The 22576-nt window shown below is 38.2% G+C and overlaps 1 protein-coding gene and 3 non-coding genes across 4 annotated transcripts in view; 3 read left to right on the top strand and 1 right to left on the bottom strand.

Annotated features, from left to right (window-relative positions):
* Nucleotides 1-22576, top strand: part of LOC132909885 (mannosyl-oligosaccharide 1,2-alpha-mannosidase IA) — a 689092-nt gene that overhangs the window by 158948 nt on the left and 507568 nt on the right. The window lies entirely within an intron of this gene.
* LOC132910229 (small nucleolar RNA U3) lies at nucleotides 11758-11973 on the top strand. The gene has a single exon (XR_009658719.1). It is a non-coding gene; the product is annotated as a small nucleolar RNA U3 (small nucleolar RNA).
* On the top strand, nucleotides 16188-16403 carry LOC132910228 (small nucleolar RNA U3). Its single transcript, XR_009658718.1, has one exon. It is a non-coding gene; the product is annotated as a small nucleolar RNA U3 (small nucleolar RNA).
* On the bottom strand, nucleotides 16742-16823 carry Trnas-aga (transfer RNA serine (anticodon AGA)). The gene has a single exon. It is a non-coding gene; the product is annotated as a tRNA-Ser (tRNA).

Here is a 22576-nt window from a genome sequence, read left to right as displayed (position 1 = left end):
CTTGACTAAACCGATAGCTGGTTAACATAGAAGAAAAAATTGGTTGGTTTTATTTTACAACTTCGAACGTTGGTGGTTTTCGAGATATTTAAGTCGCGTGCGTATATTTTTAACGAGGAGATGGCTTAAACTATCTTCTTTTTTTTTTTCTTTTTGTTATTTATCATATACACGACGAATCGTACCACAATGGACTACAAATCACTGCGAAAAGTATAGCACGATGCGTTTTTATTAATTACATCTTCAGTATTATGATCCTGGCAATAATCTATTCCTTTTCAAAGAAAACCCACAACCTCCAGAAATTTCACTGCAAAATCATGCTGGAATCGTTATTCAATCCTATCGTCAAAATTCCCATAGTACAATCTGAAACGTTGTCTAACCTAAACACCACTCTATCTGCAACTGCAAAAAAGGAATAGACATAGAAAAAATGAAACAACTTCCTAGCGCCATTCTGAACGTGTACTGATCGCAAAGATCCTGGACAAATTATAAGCGTAACGATGGGAGTATTAAAACAGCCGCGTGGGCTCCGACGAAACTTATCAACGACGTTGAAAAATACGCCGATTACGAACCTAATTACGCGAATCCAGCGGGTACACGGCGAGTAGACGCGATAACGACTCGAGCCTGGTATTGCGGCTTGCGAGGTTCCGCTTTGTTGACAACGATGAATCCCTGCTAGGAAATAATATTATCGCCGTGTTGCCGAGCGATCGCGAAGCCTTCAGGTGACAAAGAGCAACGAGCGCTATCTGACGATGACCCTTTCACTTGGCCGGAGTTAAGATCGTTCTTAAAAGGACCCGTCGTTGTCGTCGTTCTGCCTTTCTTCCTCCTCTTCTTCTTCTCCTTCTTGTTACCTCTTTTCTGCTGAAGGCAACGCGCGATATCGTACATAGCCGCGCCAGATAACCGAGCGGAGAACGTGGATGCCTTAAGGGGTTGTGCACGCCTTAAAAGTGTTCCTGGAAAAAGTTACAGGATTATCGTCGTCACGGGAATGAAAATAGACCTAGGTGAGCCACTCCGCGGAAGCTTACCAACCTCTCTGTATACATGTAGTTGGAGTTGCTGTAGCCTGCGGGGATATTCGTTTTAAGGGGGTAATTTCGGTGATTCGATTTGGGAATTTGGAAGAGATGCTTCGGTGGTGATTTTAGAGGGTTAAGGAAACTTGGATAGGACTTGCGATGACGTGTATTGGTTTGGATACTTCAGCGTCTTTCGACGAAGAGTATTATCTTCTAAGTTTTTAAGGGTTTGAATCTAGGATGATTATATTGGAACTTCAATAAGATCAAACTGTAATATTGCAAATTATTATGTGAGTGGAAATATTGAACTAATAATTGAATAGCAAACGAATGGTTTTGAAATTAATTTATTGGATGAAATTTATAATTCAGCAAGAGGTTCTTTTGGGAAAATTTCTTTTACGAGTGAAATCAACAAAACCGTACTTTGCTTATCGTGTCTCTTTTTTTCTATGTTCGCCGTATGTAAATAGCGTTAAAAATTCTAGTGTACCTTGCTGATGCAATTAATTTCTCGAAGAGAAAGTTAATACCACGCAATTTTAATATCTCGAAGACTTAGACGTAGAGTTTTTCGATTTTCTCGCAAAGGCCCTTTGGCACACGCCCTCATTGCGTCCATTTTAACCTGTTCAAGTCCAATTTCAATTAGCTCTTTGAACAGTCGGCTCTCTGTAACACAAGGGGAATTGGCTTTGTGCTTCCCCGAGTACTTTTGATGTTTTGCAAAGAAAACATCGTGACTCCACCCTCTCTGTAGCACCTACTTTTGATTCTTCCAAGAAAGAAGGCTTCTCTTTCTCTTTGTACGCGTCGCTGCTTACCTTCTTACATCGCAGAATGACTTACGAATCTGTAACGTGCACGAGTAGAGTTATTGCAAAGAAACAAAACTTTTTCTGAGAATTTTCATCGGGAACAAAGCCTGAAATTGAGGGTTTCAAGGAATAAGAAGGCGAAATCGAAACAGGTAACCTTTTTAGTTTGATTTTTATGTAGCTTTCTTTACGAACCTGAATTTTTACTTCTACCGCATTCCTCTCATTCTTAATACCAGTTTCGTCGTTTATTTAACACTCGTCCGGCTTTTTAAACTTTAATTTTCTGAATTTGCAAACGAGTTTCTTGCTTGTACCGTGCATGTTATATCTCAGAGGAAAAATTCTGCTTGTCTTTGGATGCTACCTGTTCAATTTGTGTCACAACGTCGCTGTCATTGTAACCGTATCCTTGTCAAAATGGAACTGTCATTTCTCCTCTGAATGCCCGTAGCTCGTCGTAAAACATTCAGTATGTTAAAGAAGTCCTCTGCAAGGTCGAATAAAAATGAAACATGGGATAGTATACTTTTTATATTTTTAAACTATAAAATATATTTATGATTTTTCGATATTTACTTCGTTTCAGAAGAAAGTCACGAGTTAATTAATTTACCATATGACGTAATACGTGTCATTCGTAAGACACAAATCCTACAACGATCCCCCTAACAATCCTATATAAGAATATTTTGAACGTTTCAAAATATTCGTAGTTGCTCTCGCATGAGAAATAAAAATTGTAGCTCATAATGTCCTTCCTCTGTGAGCTTCAACTAATTTCAAACCAATAAGAACCTCTAAATCTACCTCCTTCTTTCGAAACCACCTATATATACTCATTCTTGTCCAACTACAAGTTCCCAACCGCGCGGAGACATCAGCGGAACTCGAAACAAATGCAAATCAAGCAAAAGGAAATCCAGCAGCAACAGCAGCGGCAGCAGCAGCCAGCTCGTAGACTGGAGAACGGACAGCCACGTTTAGTTCTCGAAAGTATCGACGAACTCGAGTCCACGTGAAAGGAAGTAGCTTGAACAGCGTCGTGTGTGCACGTCCCCCTAGCGTAGCTTTACCATAATGGAGCCACGTTTTCTCTGTGGCGCTGGGAATTATTTACTCACGCTGGGAATGCGGAGGAGGGCGACGTTGTAAGAACAGCTCGAGGTCTCACCTACCGACGTAGTTGTAATCCGCATCGAGATTCACCGCAAAAGAAAGGGAAAAAGAGACAGAAACACTCGTGCAGCGGCCAACATCTTCTCCTCACCCTCTTTCTTTTTCTCTTTTCTTCCCTTGAGATATCGTTACGCAGATAAAACCGCATTGCTGAAAGGCTGGCAAGCTAATCGACCGCTCGCGTCGCTTCCTCGAAATCTTTGGGGCTCACGCGGAATACCGATACTGCTGATCGAATAGCGCGCTCTCTATAAACCAAACGACGAGCTTCCCTAACGGGTGTCAAGATATCGTTAGCAGTCAAATATAGGCGAGGTATTCTCTTTCCTTCTTTTTTTACCTCGTCCGTATGATTGCACGAATGGCAACATCGCCTCGTGAAAATTTTCTTAAACTAACCGATGGATTACATTGGACGTAATGTTAAACGATACAGAGAACCGTATGAAATAGACTTTGTAGACAAAAACGCGTCGCAGGTTCGTCAGGAAAAAATTTATTCGAGGAGCGTTCCATCGTTTGACGAGGGTAGGCGAAGTCTGGTTTCGACATGGAGCCTGAAGGTCCTCCGCGAGAGTGGCGTTCGAGAAATCTTCCTTAGAGTCCGCTGCAAAATGACACGCACAACGCTGGAGTCATCGGGTCTGTGCACATGGTCTATTGTAGTACCAACTATAAACGATAAATAGCTCCCGGTCTGCCTAAATTGAATCTGTCCAAGTTTCTCTAAGCATTCAGCTTGTCACGCTTTCGATTTTTTGGGAGATAATCGTGCGATGAGTTGCACTTTTACGCCAACGTTTCGTGAATGTTCCAGCTCGCTTCACTTGGATGAAAGTTTCAGGTATACAAACGTGCATTAATCATCGTGAAAGCTGAAAATCTAAAAAATCTAACTCGTTGGTTGCGAAGCTTTCGGTATAACGCAGTAATGTTTCATATTTTGCTAGCTGCTGTACTGTTACTGCATTCCCACTCTCGATATCTTTGTATCAACATAAAAAACACCCTCGCCAGAAGTTTTCTCACTTGGCGCTCCCTCACGAGACACGCGTTCTTCTTACAAAACTGAAACCGGCACGGTCCACATGCAGAGAGAGGGATCCAGGTTTCACATAATACTATCAGAAGCCGGCCATCCGGCTCTGCGTGTGCAAGAAGACAACCGAGAGGCAGAGGCGCGCCAGAAGGCCGGTCTGCTTGATGAACGTGGCCGTTTATATCTACCGGCTTGGAACCACCGAACGAGCAGCCGGCCGACGCCGAATTCCGCCGCTTTCCAATAATTTTATTTTTGCTTTTAATGCGCCGTCCGCGATGGGATCGTACAACGGCTGCCTGCCGGCCAAGTCGATGGCGCTTCTTGATACTAGATAAAACCATGGAACGACCGGTCGCCCGCTTTCGGGCCCTTCTCTTCACCCGACCGTTTCACTCTTCTTCCTTCTCCAGACGTTTACCCTTTCGCTCTCTTCAACAGATGTGTACAACAGCTTCTCGTTCTCCGTCTCTCTTCTTTTGTCGAGCTGGTCGAACGCGCGTAACCGCGAGTCCGTGCGCGCAAAAGATGGCATCGGCAAGCGAAGAACTCCAACGAGATTGCCTTTTCGACGGCGCTGCCACGAAGCCTACCGAAAGCATCCAAAGCCGATCTGCGGATATTTATTGCTGCGCCCCTCAGCCAACACGCCGCCGTTTTCCTTTTTCGAGTTGCCTACCTCCCCCGGTTCGCCGCTCAAGTGATTGATCTGAATTCTTCGCCGGATGTTTCGAGATCGCGTCTTTTAGGTTGAATTGCTGGTTTTTTTTTCTATTTGAGGTTGATCAAAGTTTCCGACGATTACGTTGCAAGTAGAAATTAGAATAATTGTGAATATCAAGTACTTCGTTATCGATCTTTGGACAGCGGATCTGCATAATTTTGTCGATTACCAATTATCAATTAATAATTACATGTTTCAGATTTGCTTCTTACTATCCTAATCTTGTTATTTTATTTGTAAAAAGCATATACGAGAGATACAAAAGCTCAATCGAATGGTAAAACGAAATAGTTGAAAACTTCGTACATTTTGACAATATGTACCTTTAAAAAAGAATATATGTTAGAATACGTGTCTGAGGCAGCTTCCATTTGCCATTCATTGAGTCGTGTTTTATTACATTCTATTGCATTCGCATTATGCTTTTACAGTTTTAACGTACCTAACTCTAAACACTGTTTCATTTTCCTGTCGAAATTTTTTATCCTTCCGTCGTTTGAAAAATACCACAATGAAAATTCGTACACTCTGCAAACCAATGCAACGTATCCCTTCCAGTAACCAGTTTCCCATTCATAAGCAGTACTTATATAAAAATCCATACATAGATCTGTACGAAAGTGTGTTCAGAAGCTGGACAGAAATCTGTAGAACGGGTGTTAAGGGATTGGTTCGAACGGTTCCTCATGAATAACAAATGTGCTCGTTGGTTATTTCTCACGGCGGTAGGAGCGTTTCCACGAACGCGCGAGATCGTTGGAAGGCAGGAATGAGGCGAGAGAGACGGGGGCGTAAAGAGAGAGTATCGAGAGGGCGGTAAATAATATCCACGCGTGTATACAGGCGTCAAGCGATAAATCACCGGCCGGCGTGACAGGAAATTGAACTTTCGCGAATACTTATGCCCTCGTGATTATTCATGTCGATAGCGTTCTACTAAGTGAAAACGAGCTAGAAGGGGTTTGAGAGGCAGTGAGGGGATCCGTGTCATATTTTAGTTCTCGGTAATAAATAACGAGCCGATGTTTTCCCCGTATTCGGCCAGGCGAACATCGACGGAGAGACGACCCATGAAAGATGCTTTCGTATCGTGTCCCGATTCTTTTGTGTCTGTTCGTCTCAAGGCCGAGCAATGAAAACGAGTTTGTCATAGAGTCGTAGTGCTTCGAGTATTACTTGGTAATATTTGCATATTATTTATCGAATAAGTGTCTTGTAAACATTGAAATAATATAATCATTTTATCAAATAATGTTACGTATTTGTCCAATGGTCTTTTCCAGTCTTTTCGTATGAAGAGTGTATTTTCGTCCAGTCGCGGGGAGACGCGTTCGCTTTGAGACGCGTCAACGGGAGTCGTAAATTCCCGTTACGATACACGAATCGATACCGCGAGCAGGACGATCCCCTGATTTCAGTTACGATAATAGGGGTGGTTGCGTTGGAATAACTGTAGTCTACAGTTATCTAATATACATTTATTTATTACCGTTAACAACACGTGGAACGTACAGATATTATTTTGATGTCTTACCCGAGGGTTGAGGTGTTAGCGCGTTATAGCCCGAGATCCTGACTTAAATTAGTAAACGTGACTGCCCGATGAGCGAAGGAACCGTCCGAAGTATGTTGACCGTCCGCGGAGTATAAGAGCAGTGTAGTTGACTGTCTGCGTAGTATAAGAACAGTGAGTGACCCATCTCGTCCTATTTAAGAGGAAAGCTCGGTGTGGGTGTACCCTTGCTGAACTAAGGACGCGGATTCGTTGTTCACACCCTTCGGTAGAAAAGGGAGGGTAACGATCCGCGATGCCCATTGGTTTTGGCCAATATTCATAAACAATGCGAGCAGGGCACATCTGCTTTCTTCGTAATTAGTGAGAGTGCGCATTAAACCTACGGATTTTTGGGACCCTCCATAAACCGACGATGTTTATATGACCATAGTTTAATGGTTTATGGGGGTTCCTTGGGCCTAATACGGGTCACTGTGACGATGGGTAGGCCTTAGGCGGCCTGACCATAAGGGAGGTCGCGCGGACCATCTCATGCGATGTAACAAAGAGAGAGGGAGGAAAATGAATTTGCCTTCTAGTCAAATTGGTATAGTCTCACAAAGATTGACTTGATAATGTTACGAATCTGTCTGATAAGAATTGATATAATTTGATCATGTGGTCGATGTACATAAAACAATTATTATATGATGCTATGGATGTTTTGTTTAAGCAAATTGTCCTGTTTATAAAATGTTTATAGATCTTTCGAGACGACTGTACGTATCTATTTCATCAGATACACAAAGTTCAGGCAAATCGTACAAAATCTTGGTCCGCTTTATTTGGATAAAGATGTTCATTTTTATAAAGCGTACATAAACTTTCGCGCATAACTGTGTATACCTTCTTACGTTATACTCTACTTCGTCAGGTATAACGTTTACGTAAACCATAAAAGACCTCGAGCAACTTCTTTTATGTAACTAAAACGTTCATTTTCCTTGGAAAGTTGTTCCCATCTTCTAGAACATAAACGAGGAAGATCTTCATGATTTCAAGAATATAATCGAAAAACAAGAAGATGAAAGAAAAATGGAAAAATAAAGATCTGACGATGAAGATCTTTAAGAATTCTTTGCCCGAAGTTGCCGTCTGATGACCGCCGGTTTCTCAAAAATAATGAAACCCTGGAGAAGGCGCCCCCATTACTTTGGTCAGGCTACTTCGTAACGCGATCAGCTTTGGTCGCAGGCCAAGTCACCACGACGACGACGACTCGCATCTGCGGCTCTAGTCCAGCTAAATTTATGTGCGGACTGCTTCCAACCCTTCTGATACGCGGAGGCAGAGCACGTGGACAACGACAGTTGTAAACCACCCCCTCAGAAACTTACCAAGGCGGACGCAGACTTTGTTGAGTTAATTACACCGTGTGGAAACTTTGCGTGCACAGTGATATTCCTCCGTGACGAGCTTTTCTTTCTGGGTGTTTTATACTTGTTACATATTTTGTTGTTTTCTTGCGACTGCGGATTTTTATGTATTTATGGGGGAAAAAGTGAGAAAGATACAGAATGCACGTAACACGCAAAAATATATAAAATACATAAGTGAATAAATAAAATAAATTAAAATTAATTAAAATAAATAAAGAAATATATATCATTACGATGTAATTAGCACCAGTTAAAATATGTAATAGGTAAAACTAATTTCTGCTTGCATTCTATTCCTTTATTTGTCTTTATAAAATTATGAATTTGCATAAATATCCTGTATACTTAGGACGCTTCGATGTTCTAATTCTATTAGTCCTGTTAAGATTTTGTTGTAGGATTTTCGGTTTTACTGTTTTCTTCACGTTTCTATGAATAGTACTACTTAGAAAATATTTTACTTTCCTATAGCTATCGTATTTTTAAGGGTTAGATATACATATTTCATGAATTTTTATGCAAATTTCTGTTGCGTAGTTTATTTCGTTGTTTTGGGGTAAATTTATCCTTTTTACGTGTTATGGGTATTGAAACTGAGGCGAGGTGTTTCGATTTGATTGTGATATAAAATTTTATAGACGTTGATTATGAAATAAGGAAAATAGGATGGATCGAGAAATAAGAAAACTGAGAGGGAAGTTCTGTGGAATTTATCAATTCTTTCTTACTATCACAAATGTACTGTGTATCGAAAACGGCGGATTATTATATTACAATGATAACAGGGACAATAGTCGGTAAAAATGACAACAATACATAAACAATTACAATCAAATATTAATTTTTATAAATTATATCGACATTTAATGGATTATGAATATTAGTCTACGAAATATATATGGATTAATGAATTACAAGCTTTTCAATCAATTCGCAAACCGTCTAATTTTTTGGGACCACGCAAGATATAGTTATAAAAGAAATCGAAATAGATTTTAAGTCTCGCATTTTATATTTATCGCAGAAGCTAAGATACATCAACGCTCAGAATACGAATGGCCATCTCAGCAATTGATTTACAACCAACATAATTTCACGTCGCAAATCTAGTAAGAAAGTGCTAAAAATCCTAAGTCAGAGAAAAACAACACTAAATTATAGGATCAGTAAATCTGTACATAATTATATTCGAGGAAATGGCTAACGATAAGTACCAGCAACACTTTTCAAACATGATTCGAGTAACGCAAGTCAATTTTAACGAACTGTTATAACATCGTACAAGCCTGAGAAAGTGGCATTCGTCAATCGTTGAGCGTCGTGAAGATGTTTCAATTAAGTCTAGAACGCGTCAAGCATTGTTTGAAGATGTTGCAGGTTGTGCGTGCGTATCGCGAGAGGCGAAGGATTAAATCCAAATCTAGCGAGCTGCTATCCAGAGCGGAATGACTGTAAAACCGTGTTGTCAAGTACGATCCGTGCGGGAACTCTGCTTGTTATCGCAGTCTTATTACATCTTAAGCTGGTTGTCACTCCAGAACGATACGGGTGCTGGCTTCCAGTTTCCACCGTGGAGCTATTGTATAGCTTGTTACAAGCGACGTGTAACGCGCCTTGTATTCTTACCAAGTTTCCTAATGCACCTTGGATTTATTACCCTGCAGATCCGGAGACCTTAGAATCGTAAAGGAAGCTTAAGATCCGTGAGAGTTTTGCAGCATTTAGACCAATGTTATCTGTAACATACGCGTAATCTTTCGAATGTGTTTCTCCGTGTGGCGATTCACTTGCAATTCTGCTTTGTTGTTCAACAAAAAATAAGTGATGTTCCTTTAAATTAATAGATAATACTCTTTTAAATTTAATTTGTTAAGTGGTTTTTAGTAGAAATTTGAATGATCGCGAAATTAATAATTGATCGATAAATAAAGAAATTGATAAGAAAGATTCAGGAAAATTTTCTAAGAGATTAGAAACACTATAGATACGTAGATTCATTTATATTACACTTTTTATAGCTAGTTGTTATATTTATTCCTGACGTACTGTCCAATAATACTTCTTGTTTAAAATAATCTTTCTAATATTTCAGAAAACCGATTTTTATGTTTGACTTCCTTTTCTCCCCTAACTCCTAAACGATCCTATACCGTGGTGGTTTGTAACACATGTCACCTACACACAACGTGTGCCATTGACATATACGTCAGTATATACATATATCTTATATATTGCGTTTGAAATAATATATTCTACACGAATTTTCAAAATAATTACGAACTAGGAAATCCTATAAACATATGTCACCATAAAGAAAATATCTACAAATTTTGTTCAATATGACGGTCATATAAAAATAATTCTTAGAGATATTAATGCATATGATCACGTCGCTCACTGAATCCAACGTGGCTGTGTACATTTCTCTCTTCTAACTTAAAAGCCTCAATTGGAAAGAACAGAAAACTTTATAATCCAGAAATTACATATACCCAAAAATCACCAAGCTACATCGATGCGCACGGTGAACAAGAACATAGATCTCCCATTACCTCCAATAAAGTGTTCAAGTCTCCAATTTCAGAGAATTTATTTCAATCCAATCCACAAACCTGCACGTGTCACAGTGCAATTGCTGGATGTTAAATTTCGCCGTATTTGGATATGAACATCTAAATATCTCTTTTTTCTTTATCTGTATTTTCACAAAAATAAATAAAAATAAATGAATTCTTGAGACCGAGCTACACTGTTTCTCAACGTGTCAAATATTGCGTCTTGTACGACGTTAGTCTTAGGATTGAAAGGGTGAAAAACGCGAGGACGCGCGAGGGCTAAGATGAAGAAAACAGGGTTGGAGGAGAAGAAGGCAGGCGTGGTGCATAATTTGATGGAAGGAGAAAAAGATGGGGGGCCCCTGGACGGTTTTTCGAGGGCGTATTAACCCTATCGATATGATGATGCTGCGGTTGCCTCGGTAGGTACTGTAATTACGGTAATGTTATGCGCGCTAATTGGAGGATTTTGCGAGAGAGCCCGATAAAAACGAGATTACCGTGCAAGCTGCGCGCATGCGTACGCGCATCACTCGCGCGCTTCGTTCTTGTATCGTTCGAGTATATCGGCGGAAGAAATTGGCTATCGGTTCACTTCTCGGCCCCGGGCCCATTATCTTTGCGCAAAAAGTTAGTAAATCATGCGCGATACAATCTTACGGGATCGTGGCTTCGACGAAGCCGCGCGTCGTTTCAGCCCTGGTAATGAAACAACGTCAATAGGATAATGCTTCGTGCCGTGGTTTTTTAATTAATCCGAATGAACGAAAATCGGCTCGCCAAGGGTCGGTTACCAGGGGCGAAGCCGTTTGCGTGCCCCGCGCTCGTTAGCGATACGAGTAATTGCGCCCCAGACAAAATCTTCGTGTCCCGCCATGGTGCTCAGGCCAATTTTGTTGTTCGAATCAATTAAACGTTCCAAACTGTTTGTTAGAAACAACGTATTGTCGTGCTCTTTGTTTATTCTGGATTCTTCTGTTTCTTCGCGGTATCTCTATTTTTGTTTCCACTTTGTCGATTTGAGAAGAGGGCGAATCCTTTTCTTTCTTTTTAAAGATTCCCTCGATCCAGTAAGTATCTCTAATAACCTTATTAAACCAACTGACATTAATTTATATATACGTCAAATTGAATGAAACATTTTAACAGATCTCAGGAATTTAAAGATGTTTGAATATGATTTTATACTTTTCTTCATCTTTCAATTGTATTTACAGGGACTATAGAAATAGAAAATAAGGCACGCCATTGTATTTATTATAATATACATGTACACGCTAATTAATTTGATCTAAGTACATATATTACATTTAACATGATTTACAAATGCTTTAAAAGGACTATCATTTGACACTAGTTCAAGATTCTCCTTGTAGGTGGCCAAGCAGTTAAACGAGTTCCCGCAGTAGAAACAGTACACAGGCTGTTAGAAATAGGCATCGGCGAGGCTGTACAAGTTAATATTATACTTCAAAGGATCAATTCTATAGTATATATTCATTGAACATCAGCCAAACGGTTGAATACGTACAGCCACGATGACGAGTCGTGGCACCCTTTCCTGAGCGTGAGGAGGACTCGAGGAATTGACTTTGTTTCAATTCTTCGGTCATCGATGATCGTTCACCCCATGTACCCAGTACATGGGGGATGGGAAGGGTGCTTTCTGAGTGGTTTTTGATAATCAAAATATTAAACTTAAATTACTTTCCAAGAGAAAGGGAACTAAAGTCTTCAAGTAAAATAAATTGAAAATAAATTGATTATAAATTTTAGAGGGATGATGGAATTGTCTCTTTGATCCGGATGTAAATTAACAATTTATATCGGTTCGACATAAAAATAATATGATAAATTAGCTTTTTCTCTATTGAATTTATAAGCAACAAGAGATAATTTGTGATATTATTTGTAATAAATAATAGGTTTTGAAACACAATATTGAGAAGAAAACGAAAAAATTAGTAAAATTGGCCGGCACGAATGAAAAGTTATCGTGGAAGACGATGATCAACTAATTTTAAGATGATCGTAAATAATTATTCGAGCGAAATAAATGAAGAGGGTGCAGGCTACCGTTGAAAATTTAAAAAATAAAACACCAGTTCTCTGGTAGGCAGAAAGTTCTTTAATTAATGCTGGGACACTTCTCGCCGTGGAAGCAGCGAACTTCCGCTAGCCAAACTTTCCTGCATCCTTCCAATTAGTTGCAAAGTAGAGAAAACATGTAAACCGTTCGGATGAGGATATCACTTGCATCAAAGAAGAAGAAAAAATAATGATCTTCAAATATTTTCCTCGGAATAATCTATTATAAATTTATGAATATACAATAAATAATAATAATGAATATTAATTTTACAATGTAATAATAAAATAATTATACAATTTTATTTTCTATTCAAATTTTATACGGTAGAAATCATGCAATTTTCATTTTTTGTTATTTTATCGAATAAACTTCGTTTCGATAGTTGATTGCAATCCAGTCTTATAGACGTTAAGCTGAAAAGCTAACGATAAAAATACGAAAAGAAGGGATGGATAAAGGACTAAAGGGAAAAATAAAATAGTAGAAAAGAATCGAAAGAAGGCAAATAGGAACAAAACTGTTCGAATATAGTAACGTTGAACTGGAAAAAAGCACAAAAATCAAAAACCTGGAATAAGATGGAGAAACAAACGCAAGTAAAGATTCGACAAACATTGTTGTTAACAACGCTTGATAAAACAACGCCGAAAAACAAATGAGTAAAACGAATGTAAAATAAATGAGGAAGAAACTGTGACAGTTTTAATGAATAAATCTCTAAGAAAAGTAGAAGGTCTGAACAAAAGAGAATAGAACAGATTATATTAAGGACAAGTAATTAATCGTTATTTTTAGATTTATGATTTGAAAGAAAGAGAAGAACCGGAGGGACAATTTTTCCACCTCTCAATTAATCACTTATTTTATTCAATCTTTTTTTCTAATTACACGCTTAATTTTTGTACTTCTTGAATTTGATTTGCTAGAATATCTTTTTCCGGTTTGAAAACAATTTTATAACTAACTGCAATTGACGTCAATTTATAAGTTATTTCTATTAAAAAATATATTTTCTAAGACATCTAGTTTGTAAAATTTTGCACTAAAAAGTGCATAGTAATTTCTTTTAAAAAATCTTCTGATTTTCGTTTCTGTGACTGATCTAGCTTTTCAAATAATAATCAGGACAACAAATATAACCAAACCGACAATTAATTATTATGTCATATCGCAAATTGGATCGATTTAACTGGTCCGAAATAAAGGACATAACGTCTATGAATATAATTGGTTGCGACCACCAATTGATTAACGACACGTCTATTTGTTTAATAGATATTGCGGTTATCTCTGCGAATATTATTGAATTCGAATGTAACGAGACAACAACGATGAAACTTGAATGATTAATTAACACGTGATCAACTTTTTGACACGTTTCAATAATGGATGCCATTTAGTGGAATGTATTTTACTGTAATGTAATTAAAATATACGTTTCGTATCTGGATATTAATAAAATATTTCAATTTATTAAGATCTGAAATTGTACTCATACCTACAGTATGTACTTATCTGTGGCTGCACTTTTTATTTAGAAAATATTTAAAATCAAATTACAAACATACTTAAAATTTAATGTCAAATATAGCACAAATATGGTTAATTATAAATGTACTTCAATTTAAATTACAAATTACTACACTATAGTTGCTACATCAATTTTCATAATCAAATAACTGCACTTTTAACATTTTGCCAATGTCTCTTACCACTCCAATTACCACTCCAATTATTACTATATAAAAATCTATTCTCCAATCAAATAGATTGCAAGAAAATCCACATCAGTCTTCCAAACAAAAACACTACCCTGCATTTTCATCCCCTTTTATAAAATCTCAGAGAAGTCGCCAGATAGCTGAACCACCTACGAAATAATGAAAATCCAGCCTCACCAAACAAACAGCCGAAACACTGCAAAACAAACGACAAATAGAAGGTGCGAAACGAGTTGCAGAGTAACAAAAAAAAACAGTCGAAAAAGAGAGCAAAAAGATAGAAAGCCGAAAGGCAATGGGAACAAGGGGTGCGTACACAATGGTGGATAGTGGGTGCTTGTAAGTGTAATGTATGTTCGCATTGTTTACCGGCGTCTTGGCACGTCGCTGTGGGCCATTGCACGCGGCCAAACAAGCGGCACACGTGTCCACCCACTGGTGCGTGCGGGTTACTCAGCGACGCCCACGCGTCCACCCGCGTTTCGACGCCGAACAGCGAAAACACCAGCAACGAAACCGTTCGCTGGACCACTGGCACTGGCGTTCGGCTAATTCGCCGTTGTGTCATGCAAATGCCACTGACGAAAGAACCGGGCCACCGTGACCGGATCGCTCGAGCATTGTTATCATTGCCGTCATGGATAGACGAGTAAATTGAACGTTGGTACTCCGTGCGTCGAGCAAATTCGGCTGGGTTATTTGAAAAAGATAATGCGAATCCTATTAATAGCAGAACACGAAGAATCTCTATAATCTCGATACAGTAATGTATAAATAACTAGAATTTGAATCACATCGTGAAAATAAGATACCTACGGGTATATATAATATGCAATTGTGTGGTAATATTAATTGAAAGTGACACTAACGTTGACAAAAGTGTTGGCGTGTTTTTGGTAAATGTAAGGAAAAAAGAACTGATAAGTGAAAATTGAATTAGGTGTTGTCTGTGGATAAGAGCGGCCTTATACTGGAAATATGGGCGAAAAAATGAGAAAAAAGAGAAATTAGTATCTGAGCCATAGAATCTGGCTATACTAATGTGGTAGTAGTAAATAATTGTGTTATATTCAAGAATTACTATACGTATGTATATTCATAACTACTTAAAAAGGATGATGTAGGGCAGAAAAGTAATTATTAAATAATAGGAGGACTTCTATAGAATAGTTCTTGAACCACTAAGGAAAAGAATATCTTCAAAGGAATTTCTTTGGCATATTTCTTTTCTTTTTTACTCTAAAGTACAACACTGTAAAAGTTGCGTTTCCAGGACGCAATAAAATCTGAATCCGAACGAGAATTCGTTATACGCAGTTCAATGAAATTCTCCGTCCGAAGTTTCAACAAATTCCATCGTGTCAGAGTATCTGATGAATTGTTTATTCCAATTTCGTTCGACGCGTGGAATACAACGGAAAGTAGCCGGATACGATCGTTGAACTTTCGTTGTTTCGAGAGCACGTTACGCGGATGATGGAAACAGGAACTTTCTGTATAAATTTTTTTTCCGTCTAGGCAACTGTCAACGACAAGAGCTGCAACTGTTAATTAATTGTTGAATCGTAGCTAGTGGCCGCTCCTAGTAGCTAGTGGCAGATTCAATCCTTTAATTAAAATGCAATCACGTCGACTCCTGCAACTTTGCCACGATGTTTTCATCCCTATATCTGCAATTACGGGTTAAGAGTTTTGAGATCAACGTATATTGAAAGAAAAAAAGCTAACAATGGGAGCGATATAATCTTCTATATCATCTTCTATGATTTTTGAAAGTAGGAAAGATGGCTATTCATTTTTCCGCCCAATAACATTAATACTTTTTTGTAGAGAATTAAAAAATCTACCGAATGGTGTAGAAAAAAATGTGTGGTTCCATTTAAGAAACGCTATTCAATTATCTTATATGTTATCTGTGATTTTATTACAATATCATTCTATAGCTACACAACGCATGAAATCATTTGACACTAGTTCAAGATTTTCCTTGTAGGTGGCCAAGCAGTTAAACGAGTTCCCGCAGTAGAAACAGTACACAGGCTGTTAGAAATAGGCATCGTCGAGGCTGTACAAGTTAATATTATACTTCAAAGGATCAATTCTATAGTATATATTCATTGAACATCAGCCAAACGGTTGAATACGTACAGCCACGATGACGAGTCGTGGCACCCTTTCCTGAGCGTGAGGAGGACTCGAGGAATTGACTTTGTTTCAATTCTTCGGTCATCGATGATCGTTCACCCCATGTACCCAGTACATGGGGGATGGGAAGGGTGCTTTCTGAGTGGTTTTATATATTTAATTATAAAATACAAAATTTATTACCAATAGGGAAACGTTAGGTTATATAGAAGCAAATGAAATTGAAAATAGAGTACAGTTGTAATTTAATTTGTATGTCAATGTATTAAAAATTGTGTATGTATTTTATTTTTGTAATATATTTTATAATCGTATAGAATTCGTAATTATATATAAAAATGATATATAAATCGTATATGTACAGCATAACCCAAGCTATGTGTACAGTAATGTTCACATATATTAAATGAAGAGTTATTATATATTGATACAAAAAATTGTGTTAGAAATTTTTGAACATGAAAAAAATAAATTTCAACATTTTTCGCAGTCGGTAGGACTCGAACCTACGCTCCCAGAGGGAATCTGATTTCTAGTCAGACGCCTTAACCACTCGGCCACGACTGCCGGTTGTATTACTTTTCCTTGTGAATAGACGTGGATTGCAATATTGTACTTTTAAAAAATAATTTAATTCAATATTTTACAAATTAATTTCTCACGTGTTGTCAATCAACATTGCATTATTAAAAAATGTAGTTTATCCGCGCAATTAAAATGTGCTTGCACTGTGTCGTTCTCTTGAAAAAGAATTAAAAACGTGAACTTGTCGCTATTAATATAATCGCACAATTAAAAACTAACTATTAAAATTAAAGACTAACTAGAAACTTGCTCGCAATTATTGAAATCGACCCACCGCCAATTACACACAAATTAAAAAGCTTAATTACAACAAGCAACAGAATCACGCGCTGAGTTCCCGGTTTAACAACAGATCTAATCTGTGTTACAAAGCTGACCAATTCCAATCAATTTCCGGGTGCACGCGATCCTGGGAGCGGTAATACCCTGAAATACAAGCAATAAAGAAGTCAAAGCAACTGATTAACAAGCTCATGGGGTCACACAGGGGGACCGGTGTTTTATCAACGTGAAATCGGTCAAACACAGCAGCCGTGACAATGGTATCGTTTCGATCGAACTTACACGCGAATAAAATACAAAGCCGGACAAAATTGAACGAATCAGTCTGGACATCGATGGTTAAAAACAGCGTAGTGAATCATCGCGTAATCACCAACAGGGGGTGATTGGCTGATTAACGAAAGTAGCGTCGATGATGCAGTGTGTTTCAACGCCGCGATCGTATAAATTTACCTCTTAACTTGCTAATACAATCGGGCACAAAAATAAGTGCACAAATAGTGGAAAATAGGAAAATCAATGAAGTTTCATTAAATACGCCTTACTCACACAAAAATGTAAGTATTAATTTCAATTATTTATTACATAATTTTTACGTACTACAAGGATATATCTTTTGTTGGGTAAAGACAAGAACATACATAAGTGAGAATTATTAGTTTTGCAAAGAAGCACCTATAGTATTTAAAGCGCAACTATATCGTATTGTATCGTATTTTCGACATACAGTGGCGTGCAAAAATTTCGAATAAACTAGCTTTTAACCTTATATTCGAAAAACGATATTTAAAAAATGTTGAGTAATATTAAATATGAGAGTATAAAAAGTAAAAGAAAATAATATGATCGACGGAAATATCGTTACGTAGTTGCATAATATTACTTAAAATTCTTTGAAATATTTCATTACAAACATAAAGTGAAAAATTTAACTGGCCGCAAAATTTTGCACGCCAGTGTATACTGTTAGAATCTCAGGTAAAAGGACGGGAAAGAATTGATGTTGACTTGTACTATTAGAACTGTTAGCGAAAGACAGGAATATATTAGCATACACTTATTCACTTATGCAGTTTCATTTAAAATTTGATTTGTACTCTTTTGCTCTCTAACTAAATACTACAATAAATAAAACTGAAGTATATAACGCTAGTACTAATTCGATTAAACTTCGTTGATACCTACATACTTCCACTGCTTGTCCACTTATTTTTGCCCTCGACTGTATCCTCTTCTGCTCGCCCGACTAATGGCAGTGGTATTTGCACGGTAAACGCCCGTCGTTAGTTTCGTCCAGACGAGGCTAAAGGCTTTATTTAATAGCAAACAGGAAACGCGTACTGAGCACGTTGTAAACCCGCGGGCTCACGTGTCATCAGGAGGGAAGGGGTGGTATAAATGTTCGACAATCTCGTATCCAGATGAAATCGGTCCATGTTGTGGATTATATTTGAAACAGAGGATTTTTGAATGTTGAATCGTTGCACTGGAATTTGGGAACGGAGGTGATGGATCGCTGGAAACATGGGGTAGTTTCGTGTTCGTGCGCGATTTTATTAGTGAAATAATCCCAGAGGAATGTAAATCACGTGTTTCAATCGTATGAAGGTTGCGATTGAGCTGATATGTATTTGAGGAATCTTCTTCAAAATATTCCTGAATAAACACGTTGTAAAGCTTATGAATAAAAAGTAATCGAAAGCTTTATAACAAAAAGGGCTACGAGTCTAGGGTAAATATGTATGGTAGTATGTATGGCATTTCAACATTTTTATTTTGCAAATATAAATCTCCAAAAAAAGTCATCGTAGTTATCGATACAAACGTATTTATAGTAGGTATTAAGAAACTAGAATTAAAATTTTCCGCGTGATTTATTCACCATTTTATTTTGTAAGCCCTTTGTCCAACGTTGTGTTGCCTAAACAATAAGGAAAACCGTAAACAATAGGAAAACCGTTCTTATAAAATTAATCTAATAATATGAGTAAATTGGCAAGTTAGAAGTTTCGTCTTTTCCCAAATTCCTTTCACTATACGTGTTACGTTCCGCTAGATGGTCCGTGCGACGTCCTTTTCAGTCTGGCCGCGTAACCCTCGTTACACTGACCTGCAAGAAACCCAAGGAACCACCATAAACCGAATCTTTCCAGCTTAACTTCTATTCACACAAGTATTTTCGGTTTAAGGATGATCCTTTGAACGGTCCTTGGGTTTGTTGCACACTCTTGCTAATTACGGAGAAAACAGATGTGCCCCGCGAAACAGCTGATTTTTCCCAAAAACAAGGACACCCATGAGCCATATCTGCAGGAGACTTTCTCCTCGTATTTTGTTTATTAATTCGTTACCCTCCCTTTTCTACCGAAGGGTGTGAACAACGAATCCGCGTCCTTAGTTCAGGAAGGGTACACCCACATCGAGCTTTCCTCCTAAATAGTACGAGATGGGTCAATCACTTCTCTTCTACTCCTCGGACAGTCAAGTACTTTGCTCTAACATACCTCGGATAGTCAACTCTACTGTTCTTTCGCTCATCGGGCAGTCACGTCTACTATTCTAACACGTTCTCGGCATTCAACGCGCTAACGCTATCAACCCTCGGGTCAATCAGTGTACTTTCCGCCGACATCAAAACATTTTCTGTCTATGTTCTACGTGTTGTAATCTAGTGTAAATATATCTATATTATATAACTGTAGACTACAGTTATTCAACCACAAACACCCCTATTATCCTAACAGAAATAAGGGGATCGCCCTGCTCGCGGTGTCGATTCGTATAATCGTAACGGGAATTTACGAGTTCCGTTGACGCGTCTCAATGCGATCGCGTCTCCCCGCGACTGGACGAAAAAACAATACGTATAATATATTTTTGAGTTATTCTTACACCTAGAATCGCACCATAATTATATCACCAATTATACGACACCCTGTATACTTATTCTGTTAAAACAACTCGCGCCTTCGATTAAAATAAGAAAATTCCTCGTTCTCCTTAGAGGATTCCTTATCGTTTTTCATACCTCGTTACATTCACTTTTGTCTTTTTCCTTTTATCATCTAGCGGAAATAGGACCTCGAAACCGTCTTAAATATTCTCGAAGCTGCTTCACCTTTTTCCATTCTTGCTCAATATCGTAACTCTCTTTCCTGTCGAGGCTGGGATATTCAATCGCCGCGACACAGATAGAGCTTCGGCCCGGTTGAAAATACGATGTCATCGGATTAGCTTCTTCTCGAAGACACGTATACGAATCGACGACGAATCGAGGAACGATTCGGACTCATCGAGGCGTTAAGCTGATAGCTTGAAGCTTGGTCGCAGCAGCACGCAAATGAGAGACATTCTACGGAAGACATTCGCGAGGCTGAACCAGAGATTTGCTCGTGATGATGTGGGATAATACGAGCGCGTTACGGTACGATGTCGTTTGCGTTATTCATCCGTTAACACGGAGGTGAGAGATATTTTGGGATATTTTTCATATTTTGCGTTTTATCGTGGAATATTTATTTCCATTATAAATTGAATGTATCGATTAAATTTTTTATTATCGTTAATTGATTCTCCAAACGATGACCGTTTTTTTAACAAGATTGTCATACTATGTTCCATCATATCAGATACATACGTGCATTGTTTGAAAATAAATTTCAAAATTTATTACATATCATTCGAAATACTTATGGCTCATATTTATTCATATCGCAAAGCGATCAGTTTATGCAGAATGCTAATCGGTGCATCTGATTGAAGTGTTGATACAATTTGTATATTATTCGTCGAAATTTGCATTAGCTATCGGAGAACTTCAAAATATTCTCCTTAGTTGTTTTTATTCACCAGCCGTGTCTTTTGCTTGCCGCAATTCCCTCGCAAAATTCACCCCTTCATTTCCTCTCCTCTTACTGTATCTCTTTATTGCCTACCACCTTATTCGTTGCCCTGTCCGTTACATTTTCCCTATTTTATTTCCTTCAGTACCTTCACCTTCACACACACAAACTTCTTCCTTATTATACAAGGTGTCACAAAATATGTGGAGGATATTTTCAGAGTACATCCTGAACACTCGACGCCGCTTATTTTTCAAATTATAAACCATTTCGATATACGCTAAAAAATATACTGATATGAGTAAATATCAGTCGGCGAACCCTTCTTTCTACCTCGTTCGCAGCTCATAGAAAACTTGTACGTACACATCATATATGTTACATAAAACGTTTTGAAATTTCATTTACTAAATTTGGAAAATTGGTGGTTCTAAAATACGTGGATTATAATACGAACAAATGTGTAAAATATCGAAACTATAATAATACTCGTCATAATTCTTAAACGAAGCTGGCACCCCGCTGGGGATAGCCGCCCACATGCTATATTTATTTTTTATTTTTATTTTTTTTTCTTCACCAACAAGATATAACACTTTACCAAATGTCCATAAGGACAAATTGTAAAATAACCAAAATAAAATAAAAAAAAAAAATAATTCTTAGCAAGTAAAACAATTCTTTCAACCAAGTTGCATTTTTTAAATTATATCGATGTAGAAGATTCCTACAAACGATCGAATACTTTCGCGAGTCCATGTATTTTGGAACGCCCTGTAGAGAAGCACACGTACACACACACAAACCCCGTCCCTCTTCCTCTTTCTTATTCTCACACACACTGTTTCTTTATTTCATCTTCAACAGACTCCCCGTTCCTTATCTCGTGAGAGACTGCTTCCACTTCTCTATTTCGTTCCGGAACCAGTTTCAACCCTATTTCTCCATCTTTCTCTCTCTGAAAGTAGCTTCGTTCTCACCTACGGCCCCGTTGTCTCTATTTCGTGGCTGTTCCTCGCGCGTAACTGCGACCCTGACGGTTATAAACGATTCCGGCGTTCCGTGGGGTTGCAATGGATTTAAGTCACGTTCGTCCCAGCTTAATCCGGGCACATTCTTTCTACCGGTCCTTCCACGAATTCCTGGATTCGCAGCCGACGACACGAACGTAATTAAGACGTAACGCGTGGCTTTAAGACCCGGTACACTCATCCGTTTCTCAGACGTGTTGAGACTGTGCTCGGAATTTCCTATATCAGCTGCAACGAAAAATATAGAAATCTGAAGTCAAATTTATTCGACGAATAAAGAAATTCGGCCGATTAAAGGTCCCTCGGTCTAGGTGCAATAGCAAATATTTCAGTATCTAATCTAAAATTTGATAATTAACTGATTAACAACGCAAACGACACACTAAATCATTAACGCGTTGACTACCATGCGAATTTGATATTTTCTCTCCTGCAACTGCAATAAATCGCGTAACATAAAACATTTAACTTCTTCAAAATATTATATCGTACATTTTCTGTTAATATCGACGACAAATTTTTGGTGCGTGAAATTCGACTTATTTTTATCGTTCCAAGAAATGTAGTAACGTGGATCACC

The sequence above is a fragment of the Bombus pascuorum genome, chromosome 8 (assembly GCF_905332965.1).
Source record: "Bombus pascuorum chromosome 8, iyBomPasc1.1, whole genome shotgun sequence".
NCBI lineage: Eukaryota > Metazoa > Arthropoda > Insecta > Hymenoptera > Apidae > Bombus > Bombus pascuorum.
The sequence above is the reverse complement of the archived record's forward strand: the minus strand, read 5'-3'. Positions and strand labels throughout refer to the sequence as shown.